The sequence below is a fragment of the Protopterus annectens genome, chromosome 12.part0, assembly GCF_019279795.1.
Source record: "Protopterus annectens isolate FY-2018-M chromosome 12.part0, PAN1.0, whole genome shotgun sequence".
In the NCBI taxonomy this organism is placed as follows: domain Eukaryota; kingdom Metazoa; phylum Chordata; order Ceratodontiformes; family Protopteridae; genus Protopterus; species Protopterus annectens.
Window position 1 is genome coordinate 192,316,726 of NC_056746.1, and position 18,436 is coordinate 192,335,161.

An 18,436-nucleotide genomic window follows, 5' to 3' on the forward strand; every position below is an offset into this window, starting at 1 on the left:
CCACCAACCGCTTTCTCATCGCAACGCATATTCCGGGTCGGACCAACATCCTAGTGGACAAGCCCAGTCGCACCATTCTCTCTCCGTACGAGTGGTCTCTCAATTCTCAAGTAGCGAAACGTATCTTCGCACAGTGGGGGACTCCCTGTTGTGATCTCTTTGCTTCTCCCTTAAATGCCAAGTGCGACAGTTTTTTCGCTCTAATCCCCCCTCCATGGGATTCTCCGAGAGACGCTCTGGTGCATGCTTAGCCTCCCGGTCTTCTTTACGCATACCCCCCTCTACCTCTGTTGCTTCAAGTAATTCAGAAAGCCTGTCGGTTGGGGTGCAGAATGATCCTCATTGCCCCGTTCTGGCCTCGACAGATCTGGTTCCCTTACCTAAGGTCTCATTCAGTGAATCCACCTTGGATCTAGATCCCATTCCGGATCTGATATCACACCCATCGAACCTACCAACTCCGAACCTGGACAACCTGAAGTTGACTGCTTGGCTGCTCCAGTTCCACTCCTAATCAGGACTCCCAGTATCTCGTCCCCAGTTAAGGCCATTCTGGTGGCGGCCCACAAGCCCTCTACCAGAAAAATTTACCGCAGTAAATGGAAGCGTTTCTCCATTTGGGCAGAGCGGCAAGGCCTAGATCCTTTCACGGTTCCCCTTCCTTTGGTTCTAGATTTCCTTACTACTCTCTTTAATGATGGCGCCAGTAGTTCCATGGTCAAAGTTCAGCTGGCGGCCATATCTCATTACCATGTTGGTCATGACTCAGGGTCTCTTATGTCAGCTAAGTTATGCAAAACCTTCCTAAAAGGCACCTTTTTGCTCAGACCCCCTGTCAAAGAAACGGTTCCCCCGTGGGATCTTTCCTTGGTACTTCAGGCCTTGACCGCTCCTCCCTTCGAACATGCGGCCACAGTTGATCTTAAATTCTTGTCCTTTAAGACTGCTTTTTTGGTAGCCATTACTTCGGCTAAGAGAGTTTCTGAGCTTCAGGCCCTGTCCATGAAACCGCCTTATTTGATCTTTCATCCGGACCGGGTGTGCCTCAGGATCAATCCCTCCTTTCTTCCTAAAGTAGCTTCGGAAGCTAACATTAATCAGTCCATCAACCTCCCTGTTTTCTTCCCTAAGTATCAAAACAAAGGCGAATACAAGCTGCATTCCTTGGATGTTCACAGGCAGCTTCGTTTTTACCTTCATAGGACAGCTGGTCATAGGCAATCAGACCAGTTGTTCATTTCTTTTGCCAAATTCAATCTGGGTAAACCAATTTCCAAAGTTTTTTTGTCATGCTGGATTTCTCAGTGTATTCTGTTGGCGTACCAAGCCTCTGGGAGGTTTGCACCGGAGGGAGTCCATGCTCATTTGACCCGGTCTGTCTCTACTTCAGCGGCCTTTAAGTCTAGGGTTCCTCTGGATGACATTTGTTCAGCAGCCACTTGGGCTTCATCTCATACCTTTATTACTCATTACAAGCTGGACGTCACGTCTAGAGGTAGAGCATCCTTTGGCTCCGCGGTGCTCCGGAATATCCTTCCATGATGGCCACCCAAGATTCAGGTAGCTGGGGACTCTGTTTCACAGGTTGCTGAGAAATGAATTCTCCTACTTCAGATTTAGAAGTTATGTACTTACCATAACATTCCATCTGAGTAGGTGGATTCATTTGTCTGCAACCATCCCGCCCTCCTATCCCCCTGGCCTTGTCAGTTTCCTGCATAGGGTGTGTTACCCTTTAGTTAGGGTAGTTGGTGCAGGGCAAACTCGATCTGAGGTCATGTAGGGAGAGCAGGGCATTATGGGTGAGGGGAGGAGCTAGGAGCTCGGATCCATAGCTGGATAAACCATGCCGGTTCGGATCCGATATCGGATCCATACCCACAGGTTGCAGACAAATGAATCCACCTACTCAGATGGAACGTTATGGTAAGTACATAACTTCTAATTTCAGCTTCCTCTGTTAATCTTTAGCAGATTCAGGTTTTCTGTGTGTGTGTGTGAATTTTCGCTGATCTGTTTAAGTTGGAAGGCCTAGCTGTTCCTTTCTGGACTAGGCCATTTTAGTTAGAGGACCTCTAGTCCTCGTGGTGTTTCTTCCTCCTTCAGGGCTAGGCCCTTTTAAGCTAGAGGACCTAGTCCTCCCTTTTACTGCTCTTCTCCTTTTGTCTGTGTGTATGTCTAAAGAGGTTAAGGAGCACAAGCCTTTGGGCTTCAAGAAATGCATGAAGTGCTCCCAAAAATGTCATTGACTGATGGCCATGGCCTTTGTCTGTTGCTCAGGGACCATCCATTTGCAAGAGACTTGCTTGTTTTGTCATGGCTTCTCCCTTAGAGTGTTACAGGAGAGAAGTAACAAGCTAATTCTAAAGGGTATTTGAAAGCCTTCCTTTGAGGAAGCCTTATCTAGCTCTTCCTCTTTTTCCAAGTCCACTAAATCTAAGTCTTCGAAAAGACCTTCTTGGGCACCGGCTGGTGGCTCAGAGTCGCATCCTAAAGTGGCAAAATTGGCTTCATCGGCTCCACTGCCTTCAGAGCCGATTGAGAGCAGGGTCTGATCTAGTTTGTCGGAGCAGACCACTGAATTTATGGAACCTGCTATTCCTCCAAGATCAAAATCCCGGCTATGTCCTCCAGGAGCCTTTCGGATGAAGATGTGAAGAGGGTGGTCCTGAGACTGCTGAAGTTGTCTGCTCTATCTAAATTGTTGGCTCTGACCCAGTCGGTTCCAGAACCTATAAAACCTGTTATACCCTCGATTGTTATTCTCCTCTGAGCCAAGCTGGTTTGTCCGAGTTGGAGAGCTTGGTGCCATTGGTGGAACCTTCTGCTCCAGCTTCACTTGTGGTTGCTTCGGAGCCGAGCTCTGCTCCAACATTTTTGGTGTCGTCCGTTGTGTCCAGGGGCCGAAGCTCTCCGGTCGGTGCCGACAGGGAAGGTTGGAATCGGTCTTCTTTGGTTCCGAGTCTCCCTCTCGGCGCTTCGGCTAGGGTGAGTTTGGATACTGTGTCTATCTCTGAGCCAATAGCTCTGGCGCCGATGGCATCCTCTGTCTCTTAGGAGTGGGAGAGGTCCTCAGAGCTGGAGAGGTCGGCATTCCAGATGATGTGGAGCATACTGTCCAAGTCACCAGTTGCCACCAAGGGTACCAGCACTCTCCCCCCTACAGCACCCACTTCGGTGTCAGCCCCTACTTTCTCCAGAGATGACAGAGACCCTCCACCTCAGGAGCCACTAGCTGGTGGCCTCCACTCTTCCTTGACCTCCCCAGAATGCTCTTCTGAGGAGCCCCCCAGGAAGAAGACATGCAAGAGGAAGCATGTTGACTCCCAGGATGAGTCTTTTGACATCTGACACTGACCTCGAGGAGTCAGAAGGGTCCCCCAAGTTGTCCTCTGATGTCTCCTTCATGGGCATCCTGGAGATCCTTAAGCAGAGGTGTGGCTTGGCCCACTGTTAACCCTTCTGATAAGGAGTCTGTGTACCTGAAGGCTTTTGGGTCTCAACCTTCTGTCTCTTGGGTGTCTCCACCTTTTGAAGAACTGATGGATTTAGTTAGTCAAAAGGTGTGGGATACTCCCGATGCCATGGAGCCAGCCCCTAGGAGACCCAACATGTTTTTTCTGCCCCTCCAGGTAAAGAATTTTTGTCCAAAGGTGTCCCCGTAGATGCCTTGGTGGTGGCGGCAGCCACTAAGAAGGAGCTTGCTGAGACGACTTCTGTCCATCTGCCGAATAAGGAGTCTCGACAGATGGACAGCTATGGGAAGCGTGTCTGCAGTTCAGTGGCTTTTACTCTTTGATCGTTGAACTATCTCACTCACTTCACGAGATTGCAGAGGGATCTCCTTAAGGAGTTGTGAGATTCTATACAGGGTACATGTACTGAGGGAGTCCCTGACAAGATTTTTGCTCTGTTGTCCACCCTAAATTCTATAGTTAACTCCTCCATGCGGCTTATTTCTTATGAAGCTGATGGAGCGAGTAGAGCAGCGGGTTAAGGAGTTGCCCTAAGGTGTCACTCCTGGATGCTCTTGTGTTATTTTGCAGAACTGTTAAGTCCACTTTCACTAACGCTTCTTTTGATGGTTCCTCATTGTTTGGATCTAAGGTGAAGGACACACTCACTCGGTGTGAGCAAGAAGGAAAGATGCTGTCTGCCATGGGAGTACATTTTACTGTTCCCTCTAGACCATACCCTACAGGTCAAAGGGGCAGTAAAAATGTGGTTCAAGAAGTCCCAGAGGGTATTTTTGGACACACAGGTTGAACCCTCCGTCACAGGCAGAGGAGGAGGAGGAAATGGGAGATGTTGCCGTAGAAGCAGCGGTGGTCCGCAATACAAACAAGGTCATGATTCCTTTCGGGGACGGCCTTATCAGCATTCCTGATATGGGGCCCGACTGCATTTCTCTGGGGCTGGTCGGGGGTTGCATTTCTTTGTATCCAGAAGCCTGGCCAAGTATAACCCAAGACAAGTGGGTACAAAGAGTTGTTACCAGAGGCTATATCATACCCTTTTCCCTTCCACCATTTGTTCCCAAGAAGATTCCAGATGTACCACCCAGTCCCAGGGATCAGGCAACTGTGGAGATCAACAAGTTGCTCTTAAAATGAGCCCTCTAGTCCGTCCCAGCAGACCAGATAGGATCCGGATCTTACTCCAGGTTCTTTTTAGTCCCAAAATGAGCAGGAGACTGGAGGCCACTATTGGACCTCAGCAGATTAAACGAATCCGTGAGGAAGGACAAGTTTTGGATGGTAACACTGCAGTCGATACTCCCTTTGTTAGGGAAAGACTATTGGATGTGCTCAATAGATCTCCAGGATGCCTACTACCATATAAAAATGGACAAGGCATCCAGGAGCCATCTACGCTTCTGGCTGGGAGCCAGTCACTATCAGTTTAGTGCTCTGCCCTTTGGTCTCACCACAGCCCCCAGGGTGTTCACCAAATGTATGGCAGTAGTGACAGCTCACGTGAGAAATCAGGGATTCCAGGTGTTTCCGTACTTGGACGACTGGCTCCTGATCACCACCCCCCACCAGGCATCTACTTCTCCAAAACAGGGATGCCACTATTCAACTTTGTGCTCAATTAGGGATCTCCATAAATTGGGAAAAATCTGCATTATTGCCCACTCAATATGTGAATTTTATAGGCGCTGAGGTAGACACAGTGAACATGACAGCTCATCTTCCCGCTGAAAGGGCACAAAGTTCAATCTTTCAAATTCAACGTTTTCTCCCATTGCAGAAGGTCAAAGCAAAGTGGGTTCTTCAGCTCCTTGGGACTATGACATCCACCATCCTATTAGTACCATTAGCCAGGTTGCACATGAGAGTTCTCCAGTGGCTTCTGTTTTCCCAATAGTCCTTCCAATATCTTCCGCTGAATCACCCTATTCTGCTGACAGAATCATGCAAGGAGGACCTCCTTTGGTGGATAGCACCCAACCAGTTGATGACAGGCGCCCCCTTTATTCCTGTCCAACCTGTTGCCACTGTGACCATGGATGCCTCCCAGATCTGATGGGGGGGCATTATCTCGGCAGGACTGTCCAAGGCACATGGCGAGAACATGAGGTTCACCTGCATATCAGTGTTCTGGAGATGAGGGTGGTGCTCCTGGTGTTGCAAGCACTTGAAGACCTTCTTCTTCTAGGGACTATTGCGGTACAAACAGACAATATGTCGGTAGTTTGGTACATCAACAAACAGGACGGTACCAGATCTTACCCACTCTGTCGAGAGGCCATGCGAGTTTGGAAATGGGCGATTTCTTCCCAGCGCTTTCCGGTAGCAATGCACATCCCAGGGATGACCAACGTGATAGCTGACAAGCTCAGCTGGACAATCCTACTGCCTCATGAGTGGTCTCTGAAACACGAAACTGCGGAACAGATTTTTCGCAAATGGGGACAGCCTTGCTGCGACCTTTTTGCCAGTCTAGTCAATGCCAAATGCAGCAGCTATTTTTCCTTCATACCCCCTCTGGTGGAGACACCCAGAGACGCTCTATAGCTCACTATTGGCCCCTGGGTCTTCTGTATGCTTTTCCTCCATTTCCTCTCATTTCCAAAGTGAGTCAGAAAGCCAGACAGGTGGGGTGCAAGTTAATCCTCATTGCTCCTTACTGGCCTCATCAGGTTTCGTTCCCCTTCCTCGAGCCTCTTCTCCTGGACAATCCTTGGATTCTGGACCCAGCTCCAGATCTGTTGACTCACATGTCAGGTTCACTGCATCCCTTGAACCACACCCTCAAACTGACAGCGTGGCTGCTCCAGTTCCATCCCTAGTCAGGCTTCACGATGTATCTTCTTCAGTGTCACATATCCTTATGTCCTCCCATAAACTTTCAACTAGGAGACTATATGGCAGTAAATGGAAACTTTTTTTCTATTTTGGCACAAAAAATGAATGTAGATCCCTACACTGCTATCCCTGTAATTTTGGAATTTCTTTCCGAGCTTTTTCAGCAAGGATCTGCCGCTGCCACTATCAGAGTTCAGTTGGCAGCTATTTCTCATTTCTATTTAGGATTTCCAGACACCAATTTAATGTCTCATAAGCTATGCAATACTTTTTTGAAAGGAGCCACTCTGTTGAGGCCACCTCTCCAAGAACCTGTGACTTCTTGGGATTTAAATTTTGTGCTGTCCAAACTGATATCTTCCCCGTTTGAACATTCTCACTCATCCTCATTGAAATTTTTGTCTTGGAAGACTTTGTTTTTGGTGGCTATCACATCAGCTAGACAGGTATCGGAGTTACAAGCCTTATCTGTTAAGCTACCTTATTTGATCTTTCATAAAGACAGGGTCTCACTGCATACTAACCCCTCTTTTGTCCCCACACCACCTTAAATCAATCCATAGAACTCACAGTTTTCTTCCCTAATCACTGTAATGCAACTGAATATCAGTTTCATCAGCTTAGACATTCATAGACAGCTACGTTTTTATTTGCATCGGACCAAGGAGTTTAGGAAATTAGATCAACTATTCATTTCCTTTTCTGAATCCAGATTGGGCTTACCAGTGTCTAAAGTGACACTAATTGGATTTCCAGTTGCATAGCCTTTGTCTACAGTTTGGAGGGCAGACCTGTACCCTTCAAGATCAAGGCTCATTCTACCAGGTCTCTGTATACCTCTACAGCCTTTCAAGCCAGGGTCCCACTTGATAATATTTGTGCAGCAGCTATGTGGGCTACCCCTCACACTTTTATTACACATTACAAATTGGATTTAGCTTCCAGGGCTAGAGCATCCTTTGGCTCCACGGTGCTCAGGAGTATTTTCCAGTGAGTCACCCAAGAATAAGGCACTGGGGACACTGTCCCATACCTACAAATGAAGGTGAGATTGGACTACACAACATAAAGAAGTTATATACTCACCATAATGTTCCATGTTGGTAGTCCATCTCACCCTTCATTTTTACCAACCCGCCCTCCTGCCCCCATCCTGGAAGAATCTGGAGGTACTAATATTTTGGTTATCTTTGGTTGGAGACCCTTTAGTATTGGTTTGTCTGTTACGGTTATTTCTTCTAGTGAGCAGCAAACAAGATCTGAGGTTTGTACTGGTGCACTGTGGGATACCTACTTAGCCACGAGCCAACCAGAAGTGTTTGAGCTTATAAATCGGCCGAGTCGGAGCCGAGGATCAGCTCCGAACCCATACATAAAAATGAAGGGTGAGATGGACTACCAACATGGAACGTTATGGTGAGTACATAACTTCTTTTTCATTAATTAACCTCTGTTTAGAAAGTGTTTTTTTCTGCTTTTGTTCTTTTTAAGTGTGTTGTATCTGGGCCATTATATCTAGGCCTAAATTATTTCCCCTAGCCTATTAGAATGTGTAGTTTTATCTTACTAGGCTCTTTTGTTGAGCAGTTAGGTATTTTTTCTTTGATTGATGCAAGTAGTTAGTTACAGGGTAGTCCTTTTTTCTAACCCTATAGTATGGCAGTGTGACTAGTTAACTTTTTGCCTATAGTTAAAATTTGAATAGTGTGTGTGTATGCACATAGCTTCTTATATAGTATAGCAAAGATGTGTGTCTTACCTAGATTTGGAATATTTAGGGTTGCATTTTTTGTCTAACCCTATATTATAGCAGTGTGACTAGTTGACTTTTACCAGTAGTTAAAATTTGGAATTGTGTGTCTCTTTTCATACTATCTAGATTAGAATATTTTTTCCTTTGCGCTAGCTTGTTTTATTTAGAGAACTGCTGAGCCCACGTATATTTAGAGGGTGGTTTTTCATATTGAACTGTAATCGTGGTGTTGGGTTTTTGGTTTTCTTGTTAGTACCATATCTAAGCAAGCAAAAGAGGCAAAACCTTCAAGGTTTAAAAAGTGCTCAAAATACACTCAAAGAAATGTCACTCACAGATGGCCATGTTGTGTGTGTATACTGCCTGGGGGCAGTACATTTGTAGGAATCTTGCTCAATCTGTCACCCCTTTAGTTCAAGGGTTCTTCAGAAGAGAAGGAACAAGCTGATCTTAAAGGGGTTACTGAAAATTTCTTTTGCAGAGGCATTAGAAGGTCAGAGTCCTGTAAAAAAGTCTTCTCCCTCTCAAAAATCTGATAAGACTTCAAAAAAGAGAATATTTGGAGCAATCGGAGCCATCAAAGAAATTGCCCAAAATATCTTCAATGGAACCGAAATCTGTTGGGTCTGAAAGACCCTCCACCTCAGCTCCTTCTACATCGGAGCCATTGGTGTTCCAAGTTTGGAGCGGGTCCCCAGAACTGGAGCTGTTTTTTCCGACACTAAGGTCACTTATTTTGCAGATTATAAGATCTCCAGCTCCCTCCTCTCTATCCTCCAGGAGCCTTTCTGACATTGTGGATCGCTTGGTGCAGAGACTTTTGAGGACACCGGCACTAGTCAAACCTTTGTCGGAACTGACCCAGAGGGCTTCAAAACCAACCAGACCTCCCCTTTCATCATCGATTCCTCCAACCTGACTTGGGGCCTAAGTAGGAATGTATGGAGCTGATAGTGGAACCATTGCCTCCAAAACCTGCTCCAGGATCTATAGCCCTGACCGCTCAGACTTCCTTGGTGCCATCCAGGGAGTTTAGGAACTGACATTCTCCAGTCGGATTCAGAGAGGACAGTCTGATCAAGTTTTCTTTGGATCCAAACTTGCATCTCAGGTCCTCAGCGCGTGAGAGTTCAGCTCCTACATCGGCCTCCAATCCAACTCCCTTGGTGATGGGGAAACCTTCTAGTTCTTTGGAACCATAAGCTTCCTTGGATCATGGGCAGGGGTTTTCGAGGCGATATGTGTGCTGTCCCCATGGGCGGCCCCACTCTCAGATCTCGTCATTCCTCCCCAAAGGCACTGGTCTGTCTCAGCACAACTGATTCCACACAGACGTGGACACCCAAGGCCTTAGGATTTCCCAGTGGGTGAACCCTTCTCTTCCAAAACCTCTCCAGAATGCCCTTCTGAAGAGGTCCCTTGCAGGAGATTATGTAATAGGAAGCATTTGGACTCCCCAGAGGAGTCGGTCACATTTGACACAGACCTCGATGACCCACAAGGGTCCCCACAGTCGCCCTCTGAGGATGTCTCCTTTGCAGACATCCTAGAAATCCTTAAGCAGAGAAGTGGCTGGAAGCCCATCACCCCTTCTGACGGGGGAGTCTGTCTACCTGAAGGCTTTTGGGTCTCGTTCTTCTCCCACTTGGGTGCCTCCACCTTTCAATGAGCTTATGGATTTAGTCTGTTGAAAGGCATGGGAGTCTTCAGACTTGGTGGAGCCTGTTCCCCGGAGGCCAAATAAATTTATTACATCCACCGAAGATAAAACATTCCTTACAAAAGGTGTCCCAGTAGATGCTATGGTGGTGGCAGTGGTGGCTACCAAGGAGTAGTTGTCACAGACGTCCACTTCATCCATCCCCTGAACAAAGAGTCACGTACAATAGATAGATATGGAAACTGCATGTTTTCTTCACCGACCTTTACACTCAGGTCCCTGAATTATCTTACACACTTCACCAGGTTACAGAGAGATCCCCTGAAGGAGCTTGGAGATGCTCTCCAGGGTTCAATAGCTGCGGGGTATCAGATATTGTCCTCCCAGCTCTCTGCCTTAAATTCAGTAGTGAACTCATCCATGAGGCTCGTTTCTTATGCAACCGATGGAGTGAGTAGAGCAACAGGTTCAGGAGTTGCCCTTAGGAGACATTCCTGGATGCATTTGTGTAACTTTGCAGAACCTCAAGTCATCCTTTGTTAATGCTCCCTTCGACTGCTCATCCTTGTTCAGGCCTAAAGTCAAAGACACACTAACCAGGTGAACAGAAAGGGAAAACACTGCCATCGGAGTCCATTTTACACACCTAGACCTTATCCTAAATGTCAGAAGGAAGGAAAAATGTGGTTTCAAAAATCCCTGAGAGTTTCTCAAGACACGTAGTGAGCCTTCCCCCAGGGGCAGAGGGGGAAGCAATAATGGAAGACGCCGGCCACGTGGCAGGGGGGTCTGCACAACCACTGTGACAGAGAATTCTCCTTTGATAAGACCTTTCAGCGATCCTGAAAAAAGGCCTATCTGTCTATCTCTGGAGGCAGTTGGGGGTCAGTTATCTTTGTACCCAGATGCCTGGCTAAAAATAAAAGACAAGTGGGTACTAAGCATCATATTCCATACCCTTTTCTACTCCCACGCCATGCATAAAAAACATTTTGGATATTCCACCCAGATGCAAGAAACGAGCAACCCTAGAAATACAGAAGTTGCTAGAAAAGAGTCATCCAACAGGTCCCTGCAGACCAGATAGGATCCTGGACTTACTCAAAGTTCTTTTTAGTTCTAAAGAAAATGGGACTGGGGACCCCATACTGTATCTCAGCAGATTGAACAACTCTGTAAAAAAGACAAAGTTCCAAATGGCAACACTGTAGTCGATACTTCTGAGAAAAGACAATTGGATGTGCTGTATAGACCTCCAGGATGCATACTAACACATAAAAATGGACAGGCCATCCAGGAGTCATCTACACTTTCAGCTGGGAGCCAGTCACTACCAGTTTCAAGTTTTGCCCTTTGGTCACACTACAGCCCCCAGAGTGTTCAAATGTTATAGCAGTAGTTACGGCTCACCTGAGACATTTAGGATTCCATGTGTTTCCATATCTATCTACTAACAGAAGCAAGAGACACCACTTTGAAACGTTCTCATTTAGGGATCACAATAAACTACAAAAAATCTGTCTTATTGCCATCTCAACATATCGTTTTTATAGGTGCAGATTTAGACACTATAAAATTGCTGGTGAAGCTTCCACCAGACAGAGTGCAAGTACTTCTGGTACAGGTTCTAGACCTTTTCAAAAGAAAGACTCGAGCAAGGACAGTTCTACAAGTACTAGGCAACATGGAAGCAGCTATAAACATAATTCCCTTAGCGCGGCTGCACATGAGAATTCTACAGTGGCTAGTGTTCACTCTGTGGTCCATGCAGGAACTTCCAATGTTGCACCAGATTATGTTAACAGAATCTTGCAGGAGAGACCTTTGTTGGTGACTTCACTCCCATCAAGTGACATTAGGTTGATCTTTTGTTCTCCCATCACCACAGGCCACGGTGACCACTGATGCTTCCCAGATGGGGGGCATTTTCCGGGAAGAACAATCCAAGGCACTTGACAGGATCATGAGGCCCACTTGCACATCAATGTCCTAGAGATCAGAGAGGTGCTTCTTGCGTTGCAGGCATTCCAAGATGCTCTTCCACTAGGAACAATTGCGATCCAAACAGACAGTACGTCAGTGGTATGGTATATAAACAAACGAGGAGGAACCGGATCTTACCCCCTTTGTCGAGAGGCCCTGACAGTATGGCAGTGAGCAACCTCCTCCCAACATTTTCTGGTAGCAACACATATCCCAGGGAAATCCAATGTGATAGCAGACAAACTCAGCAAATCAATACTAAAGCCTCACGAGTAGTCCCTGAAACAAGATGTAGTGTAAATGATTTTCCGAAAATGGGGCCAGCCTTGCTGTGATCTTTTTGCCACGTCCATGAACACCAAATGCAGCAGCTACTTTGCCCTAATCCCCCTCTGGGGGAACCCCCAATGGATCCACTTGTACACGATTGGCCTCCAGGTCTCTTCTATGCCTTCCCTCCATTTCCATTGATTCCCAAAGTTCTTCAGAAAGCCAGTGCAATAGGAAGGACCTTAATACTTGCAGCCCCTTACTGGCCTCTTCAAAATTGGTTCCCCTTCTTGCGTCCTCATCTTCAGAAGAAGCCTTGGATCCTGGCCCCAGTGCCGGATCTTCTGACCCATCTATCGGGAATGCTCCATCCATCTCTTCAGACCAAGTTGACAACTTGGCTGCTCAAATTCCAAACATAGCCAGGCTACCTAACCTTTCACCTGCAGTGCAACATACCAGATTTCTTCTCACAAAACTTTGAGCAGATTATAGCTCTGCAAATAGAAAAGATTTTCCTCCTTGGCCTTAAAAATCATATTGACTTTTTTTCTGCACCTCTATCTTCCATTCTGGAATTCTTAAAGCTTTTTAATGAAGGAGCAGCTGCAGCTACTATTAAAGTTCAGTTGGCAAGAATCTCAAATTTTCATTTTGGAAGAGGACCAAACATTATGTCCCACAGACTTTCTAAAGCTTTCTTGAGAGGTACTAATCTGCTGAGACCACCCGTTAAACCACTTCTACCTCCATGGAACCTAAATTTTGTGTTATCCCATTTAATTCTCCCCCCTTTGAACCTGCGTCATCTTGTGACTTGAAGTTCTTAACCCAGAAGACTGTTTTCTTAGTGGATACCACTTCAGCTAGGAGGGTTTCGGAGTTACAAGCATTGTCTATCAAATCCCCATATATGCCTTTTCACAATGACAGAGTCTCACTTCGCACAAACCTGTCATTTTTACCAAAAGTATGTTCAGAATCTAACTTAAAGCAGTCCTTAGACTTAGCAGTTTTTTTCCCCAAGTATGGCAATAAGGCAGAATATGTTACACCAACTTGATGTACATAGACTGTTTCTATTTACACAGAACAAAGCAATTTAGAAAGACTGACCCAATTGTTTGTATCCTTTTCAGACTGCAAGAAAGGTGCTTCAGTAGCAAAAACCACTCTATCCAGATGGTTGTCATATTGCATCTCATTCACCTATCAGTCAGTAAACAACTGCCAGACAAAATAAGAGCTTGCTCTACAGGGCTATTTTGACCTCTTCTGCTTTTCATGCAAAATTGCCAATTGATACAGTTTGTGCAGCAGCAGTGTGGGCAAGACCTCATACATTTATCACTCATTACAAAGTTGATTTGATCTCCAGGGACAGGGCCTCTTTTGGGTCCACTGTTTTGAAGAATGTTCTCCCGTGAGCCACCCAAGAAAAATGGTGCTAGGGATGCTGTCCCACAAGTACAGAATGAAGGCAAGATAGGACAACTTCACATAAAGAAGTTATGTACTCGCCATAGTGTTCCATGTGAGTTGTCCATATCGCCTTCTTTACCCCCAGCGTTTGTTTTAGCTCCTGGAGTTTCGAGAGGTTATTATTGGCATCTAATATTCTCTGATCCTCTTCTTGCTTTAAAAAATAATAAGGAATTGTTATGTACGCATATTAGTACACCAACAAACAAGATCTCTGGAATGCACTAGAGCATCATGGGATAGGGTGTAAGCCATGAGCTAGTTGGAGTCCTCGAGCTTTTGTAAACAGCCGAGTCAGAACCGAGGATCGGTTCTGTACTGAAAGTACAGAATGAAGGCGAGATGGACAACTCACATGGAACATTATGGTGAGTACATAACTTCTTTTTTACTACATTTACAGTAAAAGACCATATGTTTCATTTAACTGAATATAAGAGTATTTCTAAATGTTAAATATTTCATGTAAGAGAATATTCAGTTATAAGCATTAGAATTGGAAACTTTAAGACTATATAAGTTAATTTAATTGTATTTGTTTCTTTGCTTAGTATGTGCATTGCTGGGTTTTCTGAATTTCAGATCTAATTAATATGCTAATTAGAAGTGTTAGAGTGATGGTGATTTTGTTTTCTTTGTTCCTGTGTAACACATTAATTCAACAGTTCATTTATGAAGCAAGTAACACTTAAAGCTTAAGAACAATACTTTTCCAGTTGTGCCAGAATGCTGGATTCTTGCTTGCCTTGCTTCCTACCTGAAGCTGTTCTGAAGAAAATCTAGGTCAAAGTTAATTACTGATGTCCGAGAAAACAAAAAGGAGCTTTTTTTCCCAAGTATATACATGAGAAATCTACTAAAAATAATTTTAATTTTCTTTTCTTACACATGATGAATTGGTAAAAAAAAAAAAAAACTATAGTAATGTTTTATATTGTTATTGCTAACATAATTTGCTTACATTTTGCTGAATGTTAATAGCTTATATTGTAGTGTTCACTCTAACTGTACATATTAATGGAAAAAAGTAAAGTTAGATATTTGTTACTGACTAGAACAGTTTGATAGAATTAAGAATAAGAAACTTAGAAAAAATTAGCAGCTACTGTGAGTTGTCATGTTTACATGCTGTAGTCAAATTTTAATGTCAGGCTGTGAAGCTTAGAGCATAACATCAGTTCACAATGGCTAAAAATGCATTCAAAATTAAACAAGCAGGAATTATTTTATATATAGTTGATTGCTTGTAATACTAAAATTAAGAAAAGTAAACCTCTCATGAATAATATGAAAATGTGCAAGAAATGAAGTATCTGATATGTAAGATTAATAAGAACAGTATCAGTAAGTTAAAAAAAATGTACACATTATAATCTGTAATGGATAGCTGATTTAATATTGTTTTAATGGGAGATTTTAGAAATACAAGTTATATTGAGTAAGGTAGATTATTAGTGGGGAAAATAAGACGGAACAAATATCTTTCTTATAAGCAGTTTAAGTACATGTATTACACATGGCAGAAATGATAATGTACAAGATCTTGTGTAATTCACATAGAAAATTATATTAAAATATTTGAAAATCTGAAAACTGAAATTTGAAGCTTGGTCATGTAAACTTTGAAGCTTTTTGTATATTTTGTTAGATTCGCCAAGACTACCCTAAATAACTAATTTCATAAGTCAGAATTGAAATTTGAGTGTTATACTGCTGAATCAATACATCCATTTTGATAGAACGTAAAGTAGACTTATTGATATTTTTGAACCCAAAAAGGAGAGTGGGATTTGAATTACTTATACAGTAACTTTTGAATACAAAATAGACTGAAAAAAATACTTCATAGAAATAAGACATTCCATTTGATCTATCTCAGTAATGTACATATTTTTATGAAGTAGTTTAATAAGCTAAAGGATTTTTAAATATTTTGATATTTGTCATGTTGAGTGTTGCACACTTTTTGAGATAGACACTTGTACTTTAAAACTTAATTTAGAGCTTTTGTTAGATCTATTATATTTTAGCATAATAAATAAACATGTGGACTGATTTACCTTTTGTATAATTTAGTATGATTACCCTTCACCTGAAAGTTTACAGATACATTTCTCTTCAGGTCCCACTGTTTTGCTTATTTATTTTGAAATGTAGTTATATTAATGTTGAATGAGTAAATCATTAAGGAATATTTAATGGGTAATTTATACTACTACATAAATAGGTATATAGTACAGTATTTGGATTATTTAAGATTTGTGATTAATAGAAGAGGATTATTAAACGTTTATGTAGTAATGTGGGAATGGTTTTAAATTGCAAACTATATAACTAAATTAACAGTCTCATTTTTGATTTCTATTAATTATTTGTAAGTCACTGTATCTTTTGTCTATTTTTTTATGACTTTTTAGGTATTGTTTGGTACAGAAATATTGTAATTTGTCTTTTCAGTAGGCAAACTGTGAACTTTATCCATGGTAGGTTGTGCTTTATTAGCAATATATACAGTTGAAGACTTGTCTTTTTTGTTATTTACAGGTTTTAGTAATTTAGTTTGTAGAAAGGAAGAATTAAAAAAAGTAGACTGTTAAGATAGTATTGAAGGAGTACATTAGAGTCTTATAATTAAATTAGTATGGTAGATAAATGTGTCATTTTAAAAATAGTTTTAATCTGTTATCTATTAATGTAAATGTAATGAATAATTGCAACAAAAGGAAATCATTAATGAAATATCTAAAATTAGAGACATATTCTTGCAAAAGACTTATTTGATAGATATACAACATTTAAATAACTTGGGTTATGAAATGTTATCTGTTGCGTTTAATAAAGAAAGAGGAGAAGAACTGTTAAACTTTGGAGAAAATCTACTATACTGCCCAAGGTCATGGAATCCATTAATAATCCAAAAGTATTGTATACATTTGTAATAAAATATATTGTCAAACTCTTATACTAGCTATTTTTTTTACTGGATCCCCAGAATAGGTACAAGAATGGCTAAAGATCACTTAAAAACATACTATAAAGTTATTGGAAGGGTAGTTTACGCAAGGGATTTTAACTCCATATTTAGTATAGAGGATGCAAATGAACAGAAGAAAACTAAAATACTGGCATCAGCTAAAGCACTAAACAGATGGGTTAGTAATAATTATTTAATTTAATAATAAAAGCAGAAGATAAGTCATTGTTATTCACTCATTCATACAGGCATAGGACACAAACTAGAACTGATAGGATTTATGCTTCTATAGATTTATGTAATAAAGTGAATTATTTTAAAACTATTCATTGTCCTTTATCTGATCATAATGCACTAAGCATTAAGATATTAATGTATATAAGGAAATATCAGGTTATATATGATGAAATTAAAAGAATTTAAGAGTTACCTTAAGGAATAAATTGAAAATTTATCTCTGAATGATAATGGTCAGGTTAGTGCAGTCATACTATGGGACTCAAAAATGAATGTTAAATATAGAATGGAAAGATGAGCTACTAATAAAATGAAAGAGTGGGATATAGAGTTTAGAAATACAAGATGAAATACACAAAGCAAGGTTTGAACAGCAAATAAATTAGATAATACAGAAGTCACTAAAAATTAATGGCAATATATCAAACAGGTTTAACACATATAGTGGAAATATTGTATAATTATGCAATTTTATTTTTTCTAAAGCTGACTTAAAACAAATCTATATAGATTAGCTAATAGAAGTAAGAACCTAAGCAAAAAGACACAAATCAATATCCGCAATCCTCACACTATTAAGTTTATGTCCGACATAGAGAAAATGTTTAATAATCAAAAAAAATCCATGAGGATCTTAATAAAGATAAAAATAGTCATCCTGATGATTACAAAATTGACAACTATTTAAAGAAAAAGTCACTAACAAACTCAACGACCAACAAATATCTGTTAAATAAGCCTATTACCTTAATAGAATTTAAAGAAACTTAAAAAAAAAAAGGATGGTAAAGGTCCAGGGTTAGATGTTTTAAGTATGGAATTCTATAGTCTGCTTCCATTAAATATTCAAGAATTACTGAGTGATGTTTTCAGGACAATTCAGAGTGACAAAATAATTCCTCCCTCATGGAAATTTTCTGTAAACAAGGAAAGGATACTAAGTTTCCTCATATATTAATTTTTAAGCTATAGAAGTGATGTGTGTTCCCCTTCATCTGTGACTTGATTGTGATAAACATTACTGTAACTAGTGTGCTAACTGTTAGAATACTGATAGCGTAGAAAGTAGTGATGTTATGTAGTCCAATCTCGCCTACGTTCTTACCCTTGGGTTCGGAGCCGAACCTTGGCTCCGACTCGGCCATACTTTAGCTCGAAGTATTCAATTGGCTTGTGGTTAAGAGGTATTCCATACTGCAACACGCCCATCCCAGATCTCGTTTGCCGCTCATTACTCTCAGATGTGGTCTCGCTCTTGGCCGTGGCCAAGTATAATTTTTCTTTTAAATTCAAATAAATTGTTGACCAAAAAGCTATTTTCATAGTTACCTTGTGTTTGTTGTTCTGTTGGTTGTGTGGCCAGTTCCATTGGCCTTTTTGGTATCCCATTCACTTGTCTCCTCAGGCTAGGCCCGTTTTTCTAGTCAGAGGACCTTGTTTTCCCTTCTGTCAGTGGTACTTTTCCTATTTGTTGGAGTTTTGTTGTTTTCTGTGGTGTTAGTCTCTTGTTTCCTGGGCTAGGCCCATTTAAATTAGAGGACCTAGTCCTCCTTGCGGTTGTCTGTGGTCTAGACCGTTTCAATTAGAGGCTTTAGTTTCCTGCCTTCTGTGTTTGTTTTTTGGTGCAAAGGTGTTACTGTTTTCCCCTGTGTGGTGTGTGGAGTTTTCTTGTAAGCATATCTGAAGATCCCAAAGAACACAGTACTTCGGGCTTTAAAAAGTGTGTAAAATGTAGTTACAATATGACATTAACTGATGGGCTCTCA